This window comes from Silurus aristotelis, assembly GCF_946808225.1.
Source record: "Silurus aristotelis genome assembly, chromosome: 1".
NCBI classification, from domain to species: Eukaryota; Metazoa; Chordata; class Actinopteri; order Siluriformes; family Siluridae; genus Silurus; species Silurus aristotelis.
In genome coordinates this window covers 26,080,440-26,098,971 of record NC_139574.1, presented here as the reverse complement: position 1 = coordinate 26,098,971, position 18,532 = coordinate 26,080,440, and the positions used below count along the sequence as shown (strand labels likewise).

The 18,532-nt window shown below is 36.0% G+C and overlaps 1 protein-coding gene across 3 annotated transcripts in view; it reads left to right on the top strand.

The window, feature by feature from the left end:
• The first annotated feature begins 3,061 nt into the window (after positions 1–3,061).
• The window catches only part of osbpl3b (oxysterol binding protein-like 3b), a 59,457-nt gene continuing 43,986 nt past the window's right edge, over positions 3,062–18,532 (top strand). The window contains exon 1 of one of the 3 annotated variants that reach the window (XM_083556660.1): positions 3,062–3,518. The gene's annotated coding sequence lies outside the window, so the exon portion shown is untranslated. The remainder of the gene's footprint in view (positions 3,519–18,532) is intronic. The other 2 variants (XM_083556662.1, XM_083556661.1) reach the window with 2 other exon arrangements.

Here is an 18,532-nt window from a genome sequence, read left to right as displayed (position 1 = left end):
CATTTGAGTATTTATGTCTAGTAGTTACAGTCCAACAGCATCAAGACTGAGCATGGATCACACCCATACACTGGGTATATTCTTTTAATTAAACATCAAATTGTTGCATGATGCTTTGTTTTCTGTGATCAATGCTACATTCTGCACAGAGCCATACAAGAGTGTTTTCTCTATCAGAAAGGCATCAGTGATATAAACATTTTTTTTATTCTAATAATCTTTGAAAACTCTTTAACTTAGGCAGTAATGCTATGAAAAATATAAAAATAATATTTGGGCCATTGTTAAAAAACTAAAGAACAATTAAGTATGTTGTAAATACATCGATAACGTTTATTACATATTGGATGTGTTTGTAAAAAAATAAATAATATAATAATAATAATAATAATAATAATAATAATAATAATAATAATAATAATAATAATAATAATGAAAACAAATTTGAATTCCGAAAAAAAGTTGTAATGTAAATAAATGTCCACCAGATGGCATAAACCAACTATTATGCTATTCTATTTCAGACGCGTGATGAGAGCCATCTTCACATGATCACATGTTGCTTTTGGCTTGAACAGTGATCACCAAACTTGGCCCTGAAGATTTTCTTACAGGATTTAGTTCCATTCTATGATCTAATCAGTCCAGTCAATCAGACAGACCAGCTCTGTTAGAGCAGGGTCTGATAGAATGGAATGTTATTATTAGTCAAATCTCCTTTTAATAGGTTCAGTGTTCACACATTTATACACAAAAAAACCCCGAATATTACACATAGTTATTATAGTTTTGAAGATCATTTTAAATATCATGGAATGTGACCATTCCTGTCTCATCATTGACTAATGCATATTTTTAGCTGTTAGAATTTATGCTAACTGGATAAATTACATTGTGAGAAACTCCGCAGACTCTTACCAGTTGTAAACATATTAAGGTTTTCAGGAGTACACTGTGGTAGCCCACAATGCTTGCACAGTCACACATACCCACTTCTGATGAATGATTGCTTGTTCCTGTGACATACCTGAGCTTTCTGTGATGACGCAGTGTGTAATACCCCATGAATGTGCTAAAAATACATATTCCGAAGCATAAACGCCCCCACAACACACAACACGGCTGAAAATACGTGTATAGCATCACTAACAACATTTCTTATACCATGTGAAAAGACAAAGGAAGATTTGTAGGTGTTGAAGAATGATTTACACTCCTCCACTTTCAAACATTTGAAATGATTGTAAGGAAATGAACTTTCCACTTCTTTTTCTAAAAGAAATCCCTTTGACCTTGCAAATATTGGCACTTCTTGAACAAAGGTTGACTCCATGAAGGATTTACTCTTTTGTATCCATGCATGAAACATTCAGTATCACTTTCATTCCTTTCCCAGCATTTATCCTCTTATTGGTGTTGTCATGGTGATGAAGGGACTATACTGGGTATAAATGAGCAGATGTAGACCACATTTAGCAGGAGGATATGACATACTGTAGGCATGTTAGCAAGTATCATTGAGTAATTTTTTCCTTATTTTTCGGTACAAACTGCTTCTACTTTGTTCATGTGCAGTTTGTTCCAGTGATCTGAGTCCAGGAATAAAAAGCACACTTTTCTTTAATTTTCAAAACCTTACACTCTCCTCAACTCACATCTACAGGTTAGTCAGTCTTCTTTAATTTTGTGTGAGTAGTGAGTAAAATTAAATGAATAAAATATTGTATCTCCCCGAATCTCAAAGTGCTGTGTACTAGTCAGTGGTGTGTAGTGCATTTCACATCTAGGCCTTTAATGGTATCCTATCTTATTCCACCTCTCAGCTGCACCTTCCACATACATCATCCCTAGCAGAAGCTTCAATATTAACCTAATAAATTGACCCTGGGTTTTCTGTGCAATACATTTATCCAGGGGATTTAAAATGAAGGCAGATTGTCTGCTTTTGTGAAAATGTAATGGGAACTTTTGACCTTTCCTAATGATATACATGTACATGTCTCCTTGTAAGTATGTCTACGGCCAAATACATAAATTTTCTTCTGTCAGACAGCTTAGAGGAGGCCTTGCTGGCCCTAATGGCCTTCCATTAGTAGTAGTCAAGTCAAGAGGCTTTTAAGTCAAGAGGCTTTTATTGTCATTTCTACTATACACAGTAGTATACAGTAAAACGAGACATTATTCGGAACCCTGGTGCTACACTAAACAACAACATAGAGCTACAACACAACACAAGCTACATAAAGTGCATTGAGTGCAACCTAATGCAAACAGTGCAGACAAAAAACAGTACAGACAGACAGTGCAGACAGACAACACAAGACAAGACACAAACCCCAATATAGCACTGACCAGTAAACCTACTGTATACTTTGATTAAACAGTACTGTGGGAGGAGAACTGTCAAAACTATACCCGGGAGTCAATATAAACAGACACAATGTAGTGCAAGAGCAGTCAAGAGGTGAAAAAGACAGCATGTAAACAATTTGGTATAATACAGTGAAAGGTGCAAAAAACAGCATGTAAACAGTGTAATACAGTGAAAGGTACAAAAAACAGCAGGTAAACAGAGTAGTATGGGCAAGTATAAATAATAATAAATACATGATGGTGGAATGCCAGTTAGTAATAGTAACAGTAATAGTGCTAGCAATAGTAGTAGTAGGCAAGTATTTCGATTTTGATTGGGTTTAATCAAAAGTTTACAATCAAATACCTACATACAATACAATACAATATAATACAATATAATACAATATAATACAATACAATACAATATTTTGCCTCTTAATGTTAACTAGCATTTGAAAATTCCTATATGTAGATTATGTATAATGGCTCTATAAATAATCCCAAAACACGATTGTACATATTTGACTCTGATATTTACATAATTTGATAGTTTTACTAAAATAAATATACACTAATGTGATCCCAGGCTGTGAAAAGTTCGAGCAGCACTGCTGTACACACTCCGAATGAGAACACTTTTGCAGTTCACTCAAAAGGGCGGCCGCTTCTGGGAGATGCTGCACCTGCGTCACGGAACGACGTGATCAGAGAGGCGTTGCCCCGCCCATTATTACGACAAACTCATTTCTTATTGGCTTGGGATCGTGCCAATCACTGTCCAAAAAAAAAAAAAAAAAAAAAAAGAGCGCAGACCACCTGATTGTAGAGTGCCCTTTCTGAATCTGAAAGTAGGCGCTCATCCTCGGACGAGACATCCTCTGCCGCTTTGTAAGAAACCCGCAGGAGCTCAGCAGACGAGCGGAAATATCTGTTCACCGCTTCGTTATTAGATTTGAGAAAAAGGCAATAGTTTTCAAACCATACAACGTTTTCGATCTATTATCCAAAGTGGCGAAATGGTAACGTTTACGCTACTTTTACTTTATTTTACTCCATATACATGTTTTGTTCCTGCGATTTAGTGCACCATCACATCCGACGCGCGGACCGGTTGACTTTTTGTCTTTGGCCGGAAATCGGATCTGATACACGGGTTCACGAGGGTAAGTGACGTGTTTGCGGCTGCATTATTACTTTATTCTATTCAGTAGTTATGAAGCGCCTGCGTTCCGTGCGATCCAGGAGCATGTTTTTACCTGACTAGTCATGCCAGGTAGACTGAACCCTGAGACATCATGGAGGAAATGAAGCTTAAACTCCAACAGTACACTCTCATAAAGTTCCTCAAGGCTTCGTTTACACACATCTCTGAGATTCAAGAGAGGTTTCTCTAAAAGGATTCCCAGCTTTCAACTGTTGATCCCCGAAATGTTCTGGGAACGTTCATTATTGGTTAGTAAAACGTTCCAAACAAGTTTTCAAGTTCCCGTTGGGTTTCCCAAATATGTTTCTTTTCTAACTTTTAAATCAAGCTGATTTTTTTTCTCCTGAAGATCCCTAAACATTGAAGTAACATTCCTCTACAAACGTGTTACAATACTGATATAACATGGTCATCAGGTTCCCATCGCGTGTGTATGCAATACAACAGAAGCCATATAACAGCATTATAATAATCATAATCAGGATGATTCAGAAAGGCACAGTGGGTAGAACTGCCACGTCACAGCTTCAGGGTCCTTGATTTAAACCTGTGTTTGGGTTGCTGTCTATGGAGCTTTGTATGTTCTTTGCAAGTTCCCATGGGCTTCTCTGGTGCCCCCACTCTCTCTCCGAAAACATACAGGCAGAAATAGTGAAAGTATGTGCGCATGGTCAACTATAATGAACCAGTGTCCCATTTGGAGTGAATCTCTTCAGCATTTCACCCAGTGTTATCAGGATGGGCTGCGGATTTGCCATGATGATGATCAGGACAAAGCGTTCACTGAAGATGGCTGAATGAATAATCACAATCACAACTGCATTTCCAAAGCTGTGAAGAAAATGGTTACCAGAAAAGTGAATAAAGTAAAATCAAATAGTGCGGGGGAAAGTGCTTGAAGATATTTTTAATCTGCACACACTGTTTTGAGCTAAATAATCTATAGAATTATAAAAAGATCTGACACCAGATGATATTACTGACACTCAGGAAATCATGATTATGTGTAATGATACTTTTATACAACAATAATATTATCGTACTGTAATATTGCTTTGTCCTGTTTTTTGCAATATTTGGCACTGTCCTTGCGTTAAGGGCACTGGTAGTCATTTCTGTTAATGCACCGCACCCCATCCACAGCTTCTGATGGAAAGTTTTGTTGCTAGGCATCCTGTTTATTCAGAGCCAATGTATTTGACATACAGTAAGAGATGCTCAGCCACAGACTTTTCTTCCCTGTAGCATGTTGAAGCACGTCAGATTAATATAATTTTCTCACCACTGTGAAATTCTGTGTAATTTTTTTCAGCCGGATTACTATATCTTGCTCATTTAATAAATAGCATTGTTCAGAAGTTTGTTTTCCCAGTGAAAACCAGTGCAAGGTAGTGTGTTTACCCAGGTGTATAAAGAGCCAATAAGAACCCAAGGTTGTAGCCATGATTGCGTACGAATGGAAATAGTTGTGCTGTGTTCAGTCAGTAGAGTCTCTGAGGTTGAAACTAGATCAGGACACATGTCATTTCTTCTGTAATATGTAACAAAATAGAGATTAATCATATAGTGTTGACCAACAATATTAATCTAGGCAAGGAGACTTTATGTGTGTTCATGAACGCATGGCCTTAGAGAGCTAAAAACTGCAGTGAGTAACAGCAAATATTTGATTCTACTGCTAAGTGCATAAACAGTGCATAAACCTTTGCCTAGCTCACTGTCAGTTCTTAATATACGTAATGTGACTATTACATACTTTTAAGTGTGGTAAAGTTGTAGGCAAATATATGGATATGTCCATAGTTTTATTAATATGGGTTAATGTTTGCAAACATTTTATACATTATATAGTATTTTATCCTTTTATTCATGCAATGTGGAATATGTAAAAGGGGTGATGGCTCGGCTTTGAGAAAATGACGAAGGCAGGTAAAGTGTCAGATTCATGTAGTTACTCATACTTTAGACTGTAAATTATTAATATTATAATTTTTGCACAATAGATGCAAGATGAGCTGAGATTAGTTTGCATAAGTTCACAGAATGTAGTCATCTATCATTAAATATTTAGAGGGTGTACAGATCATAGATCACAGAGTCTATATAGCAAATAAGAAAAGATGCTAGCTCCGTGGCTACCTGACAGCCATTCCAATGCACAGCAGAGGAATAGGATGTTCTGTCATTGTGAGTCAGAGGTTATAATATAGACCTCAATTTCAGGAAAACAGCTGTAAGCAAGGGGATGTCCAAACAGTGCTGAACTTTTCGTCTCTCAGTGATCTCAGTTATACACGTGTGGATGCAGTAGCAGCATTAATGTTTCAGCTGGAAATTAGGTAATCACTCCCGACAATGTATTAAATGACAAGCGCCAAGAAGGTCAAGGAATCGTTTACACTCCTGTAGCATTTACGTGCATTGAATGATTTTAAGATATGCTTGTTCTATATCCTTGTTCTTTACCTTTATGAAGTGGAAAATAACTTTACTTTCATTCACTGGCAGAGTACAGGTCAGAATGCTGTATTTTGTCTTCTAGTAAAATTCTTAAGATGCATCACAATTTACTGTATGTCTAAGAAAAAAAATCTTTAATATTTCTGTGTCACCATGGTAGCAGACTGTGAAGTGCATGTGCAGTAGAGTTGTATGCCAAGAAAAAAAAAAAGATCTGTTGGAGAGTTGCTAAAATACCTTCACTATTATTATTGGGGCTAGTACATCAATCAGCAGGACAATTAACTACATAACAGAACAATATTTATTTAGCATTTTGAATCGGACATGTTGTCTGACATCTTTTTCCATACTCGCTCGGTGTTGGAGTTTTGAGGAAGATCTGCTTTTTTTGTGTTTATTTTACAGTGTGTGTTTTTGTGAGAGCGAGACAGCTATAGCACTAAGCAATGAGGCACAATAATACAAGTATTCCAAAAAAGTGGCTAGAATATCAGGAGTTTTATTGCATTCAGGAAACAACCTTACAGCAGAAGTCTGATTAGCATTGAAACATTCCTAGCAGAGCTAATTGCTGATGTAATGTTAATATTCACGCCAATGATCCATGTTAAGCAATATTATATCATCTCAGTTGTATTATGTGAGTGTAAGAACAATATCTTTTGCCAAATAAATAAATGTTATGGACATTTCTAAAGCACCTTAAACACTATATGGCCAAAAGCATATAGACACCCAACCACATCTGCAGTATATGTATTGCCACTAAGTCATAACTGTGCTATGCTTTAGCATTTTACTTTCCCTTTACTGGAAGTATAGGATTTAGTGATGATTTAGAGGAACCTGAGTGACCCATATCAATGTGGCATACCTATATTGAGGGATGTCATTTTTTATTTAACTTATTCGAATTTCTGGTCAGTCTATAACTAAAATCTTTACCTCAGCACTGGTAAAGTCTCTGGTCTGCTTAGAGGATTTTGATACATTTTTGAATGCCAGCTTCAATGCAAATCACACCTTTATAGTAATACACTTCTTTTTTTATAATTTCTGATCATTAGGATACTTCCTACCAAGCTGGACTATGCACAAAAAATCATTTAACTGTATTTTATCGATATGTGACAAAGGCTTTGATTATCATAATCTTCTTCTTCTTTCTAGTAATAGCTAATTTACAGAAACCTACATGGCAAATGCTTTATATAATTGGCGTTGTAAAAGTAAAAAGCTGTAACTCTAAGTGGGTAAGAGTTTGTATGGTTTCTCAGAAACATTTTAAGTGGTGCTTTATTAGTATTATAATTAGCTTTGAGACAGAGAAAAATAGATGCTGATGAGGAAATAACTCAAATCTGCTATAATGTCAATATAAAAGCAAAATAAACCCCAGGAACTAACTTGTTTCCTGGTCATTCCTTAGCATTCATAGCAGTCAGTTGGCAAAATGTTTGATGTGTCATTGTCCCCTATACAAGCATGCAGTAGTACTGTTGCAGCAAAACAAAAAAAAAATCTATCTTGATACCATGAAAAATTCCACTAACAATTTCTGTGCTGTAATAGTTTCGGCACTAATGCCACATTTCTCCTGTGTAGCATTGGCCTAGGGGGAAAACCTGTAAAGGTGTTGTTATGACAGACATTGGGAATTTTACTTGTGTTTAATTAGTAGTTCAGTTTTCTTGGTATTCCTCGGTTTGGTGTGGACATGTGGCTCTCTGTGTGAAGGGTTGGAAAGAAGAAACATGCTGAATTGAATGAGCAGATGTTGTGAATATTCCTCCATGGTTGGTGTTATCTCTGTCTGCCAGCCAAAAGACGCTCTGGCCATTTAAACAATGGGGTGAAGATTTAGCTGCATGACATGTTTTCAATTCTTTTTGTCTTCCTTTCGTTCTTTCTTCCGTATACATGAACAAGGAATATAATGTTTTATGTTTTTAATGCAGTGCCACTAGCTATTAAGCTATGAACAATTTAATCAAGAAAGTGTATGTTGGCGATTGTGTTGTTTTATAGGTGTTATATTTGTTGTAAGTGCCTTTCTGCTGTTAGGCGTGACACAACTGTTGGCTCAGGTTCCAGGTATGAGATATGACATCATGCTCTGTTAAGAGTCCCAAAACAAAAGTTCCTAAGGGAAACAATATCTCAGGTGCCAAATGACAAGGTCTTCTATTTGGCTGCTTCTTAATGTCATTTATAGTGTGACGTTGATGCATCTGCCCTTTGAGACGAACAGCCTCGTCATCCACATCCTGATAATAATGTTGTACATGTGATGCTTGTCTTGTCTCTGCTTTGTGTCTGTGTACTGTCTTTCAAAAGATGATCGCACCACTACAGGACACTGCCTTCTTTCTATCTATTTAAGTACAGCTTCTGTTTTTCAGCCTCCTGTATTGAATTTGAAACACAGGTGCTTATTTTTTTATATCATCTTTTTTCTCTTCTAGTTTTATTTCCTGAAAAGAAAACCAGTGTCTCATTGATATCTTGCAACTCTTGTGCTGCTGTCACATAATTGCAGTTGTATTTTATTTGGCATTAGCCTTGACTTATTGCAGCTCTATAAAAAACTGCATGCTTAAAAAATTTGTTACGGTAATAGAGTGGATAATGTGGCATTCTTATAAGCAACCAATTTACTGCCATTGCACTTAGACATGTTTTCCATATCATCAGGAGCTCATGAGTTTGAAACCAGAGGATGGGATCTGTGGCCACAAGCCAAGGAAAGTTAAAAATGATCTGTGCTCTCTGGGTCTGTACCAATCACAGTGTCAATCACAGTGACAGTAGCCAATCATGGAGATCTGTGAGTTTAGGTAAATAGAGTCTTTCTAAGTACTATATGTTAAGGCAACCTGCCATGCCTCATGAGCGATAAATTCAAACGATGCATCACATATTGTACATGGCAATGAATCTACCTAGTAAAAATCACTGTACCAACAAACAGATACGCATTATCTGATATGCATAATATAGTACCATTTTATGTATATTGTGCAACAGAATTGATAGGCTTTATTTGATAGGCTTCACTAAAGTTTTAAAACATGCATATTAAATCTAAAGTTTTATTTGGAACAGCCAATATGAAGCTTACAATAAAAACAACAAAAAATATTATAGTTTGGACCCAAAGGAATCTGGGCTACTGATTTGTCCACTACTGACACTGATTTGTAAATAGAGCTTATAGCATATTTGTTGGTATTTTGACTCTTAATCTCTGGTTTGAACAAACCTACACACAGACTTCAACTCCACATAGGAGTGTGTGGTATCTCTTGTGTGGTTTTTTTTGAGACGATAGGATTTTTTGGATCAGTCACTCACCTTTTGTCTGGAATTTTTCCCAATTAAATGATCCTAAAAGATCTGTACTTGATATGTGTGTGCACTCTATTTGACAAGACAACAGATCAATGTTATATATATATATATATATATATATATATATATATATATATATATATATATATATATATATATATATATATCACGATTTTGGAATTTTAAAAGTTTTCCTATCAGGCCTGCTGACCACATCATTAAGCTTGTCACATTTTTAGTAGAGAAACACACGTACATTATCTTAAAATGAGATGTATCTCGACTTGAAAAGTAAAGATTTGGACTCATTCTTCTAAACACTGTTGTTCACGAAAGAAGCTTTACAGCTCTACAAAACCAAATCATATACAAAATACTGAACAATTCATAAACATGAACCAATGTGGATTCTGTAGTCAATTCTCTATTCTAGTCATGTTTATTTATGCGAGTTATGCACCTGAAGGCAGATCATAAGACCTGGGGCTAGCTCCAGGGCTAGAAACTTTAGTTGGAAAAGGGAGAGTTTATTATTTTATAATATTATATAACAGACTTTCATTGATTTATTTATTTTTTTACCATCTGAGGTTTCATTAGAGATCACAGCTCATGGATTTAATAAAGTTTTTAAAAAGTTGACCTTTCCAAATTGCAGCCGAAAGCCCTAAATTAGACTTGACTACCAGCAGTGATTTTGTGTTGAGGATTGCAATAGAAATGTAGGCAGAAAGTCAGAAGTAATCTGTACCTTTGTTGCTCTTGGTGACGGCTGTTTCAAAACATAAGGATGGGCGGGAAGTTGTTTGTGTGTGCAGTTACCACTGTGAATGCAAATATCATTTACCCTGAAATATCTTTAGAGTAAAGTCAGCAGACTTTATTGTAGTCCTTTCTAAATGCATTTGGTAAATGCATCCAGATGCTGTGTGTTACCCCTCCCAAAAGTTTACATTTGCATGGCAAGCAAATGATGGTTAGCAGCCACTCCTCTGCAAACAAAACCACAAAAACCCGTGCTACTATACTTTTCTAGCCTGTCACCCCTTCTTACATGTAGCAAGTGTTTGGTTACAGTTTACTATCATTCACAGCTATCATCATTCATAATGCGACAAATCTGTGTTTGTGTTATATTGTAGAGGGGTGAATAAGTGATGTATGAAAGCATATGGCTGTGGATGAACTCTACAGCTGTTCTGAACGCTGTTAGTGCGCCAGTTCTTGCCTTTTTGCTATAACTTGCAGTCAAGTGCTTCTTCTCATACATAGTCACAAGGCCAGATACAGCTGTACAACCCTCTTCTTTCGCTCTGTAGCACCCGTGTGGAAATCACAGAAATCATTTCCTTATTGTTGTTGCTGGTGTACTTCTATATTTTGATTGCAGGTGGCCATATGGAGGCTGTCCATGTGCTGTCTGGAGGACTCAGGTGCTGAAGCTGGTAAAAGATTAACCATGCATCAGTGAGACGTTGCACTTTCCGTCTGCTGAGATGACAGTGTTTCTTTTGGTTCTCTAATCAGTGAGAGTGTTGAGATAAGGAGCTCAGGATGGAGGAAGAGTTTGTTTGTGAGAGTCCCATGCACATATAAGTGAAATAAATGAAGCAGGATGTGGTAATTCACAGGATGCACTGCATAGTAGTAAAAAAAAAATTGTAAATAGCTATGAATGCTCATTGCTATTGAAATATAGGCATGGGTTTTATGAAAGCATCAAATTAAAATATTATTTATCATCTACATGACCATACACAGTATTACTTGCAGTGGGATTTAAGAATAAAAATATAATAGCGGAAATACTTTTACAATGTACTAAAATGAAGTTAAGTTGCTATTAAATACATTTTAAATAGAATTTAAAAAATGTAAATTTACAGCACCATATAGAATTAGTGTGATGGTGGATATGCTAAGAGTGGGCAAGTAATACATGTATTATGGAGCATAACAACTTAGTAAATCTACATTGTGCTGCCCAGTCCAGTGTTTTAATTGCAGCAAAGAAGAATAGACTAAAATGTTTACTGTATGGTTGTTACCTTCTATTATCGTCTTCTAATTTCTTCTTTTTTTATTATAAAATATGTAATGGCACCATGTAGAACTGAATAATTGAATTCAGAATTCAGTAGTTTTGTGTGCAAACATTTCAATGCCTCACACTCTGTCAGTCGGAGTGTTAACATGGCAGACTTTGAATGGAGGTGACACAATGATGGAGCTGTGCACTGATAGTGCAGTATTTTCGGAACACTACATCAAGCAAGCATTCGAGTGCTAGAATGTGTTCTATTAACATGTCTTTTGCTTGCTATAGTGGCAAAAAAAATTAAGTGAATCAGGCATCCTTTGACAAACATCCATCTGTTCAATACATAATATACAGTATACATGCATTATCTGCTCTGTTTACTTCAATGCTTTGAAGAACCTATTCGAGACTCTCTGCTTACTGTCTCTTTAATTAGAAGGATCTTTTACATAAAACTTTGTTCACCTTTTTTTAACCTGTATGTAAAACCAGGCTTTTGGACCACAGACCCAATCTCTGAGTTAATTGTTGCTTGGCAGATTCTGCGACGCAGACTTTTTGGAATCTTGCGAGAAATAGAGCCCATCTGTTTGGTCTCTCAGCAAGCTCATTTGGCCTGAAGCACTGCATATGACTTCAGACCTCTAATGCAGTGTTAATGCTTTTAGTGTCCTCTTAAATGGGCTGTTTTTTTTATTCTTGGTCAAAGCATAGAGACAGGTACAGTGTCAGTATTATTTGTCTACGATGTCTTTTTTTGGCTTTAAATCAGTAAAACTGACAAATTTACTCGACCGATGGATCTGAATCCACAATCTACATGACTGATTGACATCCAATTTAATTCTGTTTATTTAGTTAATGTAACCATATTTCAAACATTAACACATAAACCAGACAATATCTGGTATACATCTTTATTATATCTGTTGGGGAAGTGAAACTAGATAAGCCCTAATATAATTCACTGATAAGGGAGTGATATTGAACAACATGATTTTGATATTGAATGATATTAAAAAACAAAATGTTGAAATTGTGCAGTATAACAGATTTATTTAAATGTTTTAGATATGACTTTTCACTGTGCAGCACTGAGAGCTAAAGTTTTTTTTATGGTTAACTCCATAGTGTGTGAAAGGAGAATAGTGTGTATGAGGTTTGGGTGTCTTGCATGCATCATCATTGGTCTAAATCTGCAGGACCAGCTGGACAGGTATGAATTAACATTTCCAAGAATGCCAGCATGTGTGTGTGTGTGTGTGTGTGTGTGTGTGTGTGTGTGTGTGTGTGTGTGTGTGTGTGTGTTTGTGTGACTTAACTGTGAGGTTTTGTGACCACTCATTCAAACATTAAAAATGTTTCAAGTTCAACTTTTAACACATCTACTCTGAACTCTCTTGGGCTTCATATAATATCTACAGTCTGCAGGTAGTATGCTTTTTTTAAATGAATTCGCAGACACTTGGTTCTTACTGAAAGATCACACAATATATCTGAATATCACTTCAATGGGCCCAACGGATGACAATATATTAGTGATGCAATATCAGCCATCATGATTATTTAGATTAACTCTGATTCCCTGTATAGCTTTTTTTGCACCTGTGCTTGATCCAGTTCTACAGATCATTAGTTTTCATTAGATCATTAGAGAAGCAGCATGCATATAAAATAATCGTGGCTTAAATGCATTTAATGAAAATGTCTTTTACTGACAGAAACAGCATGTAACACAGCGACTCTATTGTTGTAATTTACTTTCATAACATTATAGAATTAAGTATGATTTTCTGCACTAGTTAACATACACATAATGTAAAGTTGAGCATTATTAATCCTTAAGTAATTTTCACTATGTGATTTATTAAAATGAATCCGAATATCATGTGAATATGTTTTTTTGTACAAAAGACATCCCACGGTGTAATATTATTATTATTATTATTATTATTATTATTATTATTATTATTATAATATTATATATTATAGGCAGATGTGATTAATTGCATGCACTGTTAGTGGGTGCTGAAGACTCTCAACTGCATTTTCCATACATAGTTAATGGAGGCCACTTTCGATGCCTTTCTTTTTTTTTCATCCCACAGAACAAGCAAAATAGCTGATTTTAGTAATATCACCAATGAAATCTGTTCCTGTTTGTATAATGATAAGGATATGTGTCATGTGACACTGGTGGATTTTATTCAGGATGTTTAGTCTCAGTGAGATGAAACAGCACAGCAGGTTGCTCTGGTTAGAGTTCTGCGCAGTCATTTGTTTGCCAAGCCATTACACATTCGCCTTCTTGCATCCCCTGTAGCGTTCCCTGCACTGCGGTGAGTCAGACTCGAGAAACACCTATTAACTTTCATAGCTTTTGAAATTGTTCCTTGCAGGGCGTCTCCTGCAAATCGTAACACACCTGATGAAGAAATCCCGAAGCAGTAATGGCGCATGGGTTGCTTTGTGTGTGTTTACGAATAATGTGTGGACAGGACTTTTTAAACACAGTTCCTTAATAGAAAAATTTTGAGGGCTTTAGTTACACTTTTCAAAGCTTGTTCAGAGGTAATGGAATAAAAAGTTTTGTCTGCTTGCACAAAAAGATGTAAACAGAACTTTCTTTCTCTCCGCCACTCACTCTATTTAATCATTCTGTTGGATGTCAGTAGATGTTTTTTTTTAATTATACAGAAACCCCTAGGCAATCATGCATGTGTTCTCTCCTGAAGGCATGGGAGTATCTGTGTTGTATTTGCTGTATTTCACTGACAGGCTGTTACAGCTCAGCTGTTTCAGTGTTTCTGGTAAGCTTATTGTCTTCCTTAAAGGGTGAACAGAAGGCATGCGCACACAAGTAGCAAAGAAATATTGTCATGTGGCAGTGTTCATAACAAAACACATCCATGGACATTTGAAATGTAATTTAGGATGTAAACTCACCGTTGTGCTTAGTATGGGATATCCAAAAATCACAGTCATTGTCAATATCATCGGTCAGAAAAGGTTCCTAATTATTAATGTGCATATACTGACATCCATCTGAATGATGAGACTGATGACGAGAGAGAGAGAGAGAGAGAGAGAGAGAGAGAGAAAGAGAGACAGAGAATGTTGGCACTACGTATTAACAGTGTTAAATAGAAAATTTTACGATCAAAGATCAGGAAACCAGATCAAACAAAGAATACTCTGTTTCTGGAAAACACGCCTCGGACTGGATGTTACAAAAGTGCCTGGAAAGATTTCATGATGAGGGAAAGAAATAACTGGAAAATATAACCAAACTACTGAACTGACTATATGACGTGTACACATTAGGAGATCAAACCAATGATAAGACAGGACAGAGCCTAAACAAAAGCATTTGGCATAACAAACAGAAGCACATGAAAGCAACATGAAAGCAACGTTCGTCACGCCGAGAGGGAGAATTGACCCTAATGGTGATTTGAAAGTACCGTACGCTTACTAGAAATGCAACTGCTCAGTGTTTTGAGCAAATCACAGGAAAATTGTGTGAGTTTTAGAGTCTTTGTTTTCAATTAAGGACAAATAGCATGGGCCCATTTTCAGAATCTCATTGAACAGGCAAAAACTGGGATATCAGTTGAAGAACAAACACACTGATCCGGCTTTGTAGATGTTCATACACAAATACGCCTAATACCGGTATTATGAACTCATGAAAAAAGTGCGCTAATGATATTCCTTTTACAAATGACATTTAAATTCAAAAACCCATTTGTTGAGAAATAATGTTTGACACTGAGGTCTGTGTCCTCAGGCAGTTAAGCCTTGACAAATTGACAAAGAGCTTTCTCAATATAATAGGTTCGTTTGTGATGACAAAATGTTTTTGAGTGTTCGTCATCCATCACAGCTGATCTAAACTGAGTCTGAGGGATTAACTTTCACAAGGCCATTCTGCCTGTCGTCCCCTATTATTTTACGCTCTCATCATTCCTCCTTATCTCATCACTGTTTTTTTTTATATTATAATATCTTATATATATATATATATATATATATATATATATATATATATATATATATATATATATATATATATATATATATATATAAAACATTGATTTGATGCTTGTTTAACTTTTTTTTTTTTTACATTTTATTTACAATTCTCCTGTCAGTGCTAGCAAAATCTACAGTATACATCATAATGCAGATTGTGTATTGTAAAACACACTTTCTGAAATAGACCTAAGATAGTCCTTATTTGATGAATTTGTCAGATATCTAAGATTGTAAAAAGTGCTGTGACTGGTTGAGAGAACATAATTTAAGCCCTGGTCATCCACCATGTCCTCCCCATCTGCAGCAGCACGGTCTCCCTCTTAAACACTGTCATCTCAGTAAACACAGTTGCTCCTCAGCTACATTTGGGGAAGTTGTCATTAACAGTAACAAAAATCCATGAGTCACACCCGGGGTGTGTTTTAAAGGATGCAGTTACCATCAGATCATGTGTTTTTTCTTCTTCTTTTTAAAGCAATGAATTGCCTCTTCTTCTTTTTTCTTGGTTGGTATTAATAGAAACGTCGACCCGTGCTTGGCTGAGCAGCGGCACCCTCTACTTTCCCGTATTAAAATAAATTGCTTGCCATTTGTTTGCACACAAAAAAGGTCATCAGAAATGTAGAAAAAACACAGGAAAAGTAACATATTCAAACACAGCAAGAAATCCTAGTTCTACAATACTGAGCAAGATGGGAAATACCCCAAACCCTGCCCACTTCACAGTGTTCCCCTGCATGACCTACATTTGCATGTTGGTAGATCATTTTATGCTTTATGACAAAATGTCACAAGTCTGTCAGGATTTTCCAGTGAGCAATTTTTCAGATCCCTCTGTTTCTTAAAAGAGAGTAATGAAAGTGATTTTGAACAATATTATGACTCAAATAAATTCCCCCAAACGATTGAATCTCCTAACCACTTACATTTTGATAAACAGCGAGAATACTGTAGTGATGAGCACAAAGTCCTGCTATGATGATGTTACTGCTGGCTGTTTGAAGTATCTTTAGCAGGTTAGAGTTTAAGCAACACTGTAGCTCCTTGGCACATGCAGATAATGTCAACCTGAAAGCCTTTGCGCCATAAGCTTAAACAAAAAAAAGAAATCGGATCTTTAATACCTGTACCACACTAAGGCAGATCATTGAAGAATTTTATGCTTTTTTTCTATTAACACTTTGTGCAGCAAAGAGTACCGTATTTTTCGGACTATAAGCCGCTACTTTTTTCCTACGTTTTGAACCCAGAAGCGGCTAATTTATTAATTTTTCTTGGGTTTTTCCCAGTTTCACAAACTTCAAGCCAAAAAACTGAACCCCATAACATTAGACCAATGAAATTTCTGAACAGAAACAAAAAAAAGGCGCCTCACCTGTGTTCTGAGCTGCACGACATCGGGAGAAAAAACTTTTTTTTTAAACACACGACGATGCCAAAAGATAAACTCTCGAGAGAAATAGTTGTGAAAGGAAGGAGGAAGACAGTGAACAATAACTTTCTTGGTCGGCTACTGTTTAGATACAAGCCGTTGTAACGTGTTGAGTCTGGGTGAAGGGAGAGCTCGCTAACTCCAGTTGCAACAGAAATCATATAAGTACAGACAGGTTTCCAAAACTCGTGCTTTTTTTATTTTTCTTGGCAACAGCGTTACGGGTTAGTCAAAGAAACTTAGAAATGAGCATCAGAAAATAATAAGGACATAATCCTCATCTTGAACACACACAGTAATACCGGAAAAATGCAGTGGCAGGCTATTCCCAAAATACCGCTCTGCTCTTAAAGGAAGCGCAACATATTTCACCTGGTACACCGTGTGTAACGTGTCTTTCGTTAAAGCCTGTGTAAAGTACATTAGTGAAGACACCTGCGGCTTATAGAAGGTGCGGCTTATTTATGTTAAAAATAAAAATATTTGTAAAATTCAGTGGGTGCAGCTTATATATGGGTGCGCTTTATAGTCCGGAAATTACGGTAATAGCTCACTATCACAGCCAGAGATGGCAAAAGTACATATATCCTTTAATCAAGTAGAAGATACTCATGTTTTAAAAAACTCTGGTAAAAGTTGAATAATTGACTATACTTTTTTACTCGTTAAAGTAAAGAAGTTTGGGCTCTGACATGTGCTTAATTAAAACGCCATTACTACTACTGGTTTTAGTGTCATGCTGGTAACTGGACCTCACATCTTATTAATATTAGGGCTGTCAATCGATTAAAATATTTAAACATGATAAAATCGCACGATTGCCATGAGTTAACTCACGATTAATCTAAACATACTTGCACATTTTTATCTGGTCTAAATGTACCTTAAATTAATACTTTTTCATTTTCAATACTGTAATCAGCATGGGCATAGACAAATATTGATGCTTTATGCAAATGTATGTTTATTATTGGTGAAACCAAACTCAACATAGAGCATGAAAACAAAATATTCTTGTAAATGTTTTTAAGTAATTAATGTGTTTTAAATTACGTAAATCATCAGGACACCAAACGGAATCTTTGTTATGTTTCCACATGGACGGTTAATGAGGTGATACCAGAGAAACTGTAACTCCTCTAACTTTCATAAGCATTACATAATTAGAAAATATTTGTTTTCTCTTTTATGTTAAAGTAGACATTCCAAGCGTTCTATTTATATTTTTATTATGTCTGTGAGGCAAGTATTCACTGAGATTCAGGTTGTTTGATTTATGTCTGTGAAGAGAGATGGCAGAGAGCGCATCCTGTCTGTTTTTGTTGTTTTACAAAAGCATAGCATTTTGTTGTTATTATGAGTGTGTACAAATAAAAGTAGAACCTTTAAAGATTTGAATGATGTATTGCTTTTATCGTATACAATCAAAAAAAGACAGTAATTTAAGTTTGTTTCGGCTTCATGAGGAACAATGCCCCAAAACATGCCGGCGCGTTTGTCGACCCCAGAGGGTTAATTGTGTGCATCATAGCGGATTTTGGTGCTGATTCGAGACTTGGCGCATCAGTAAAACAAACAAAACAAAACAAAACTTATTTCTAATTTTGTTACTTGATAAATGTATCTAGGGTGAACATCCACCATATAG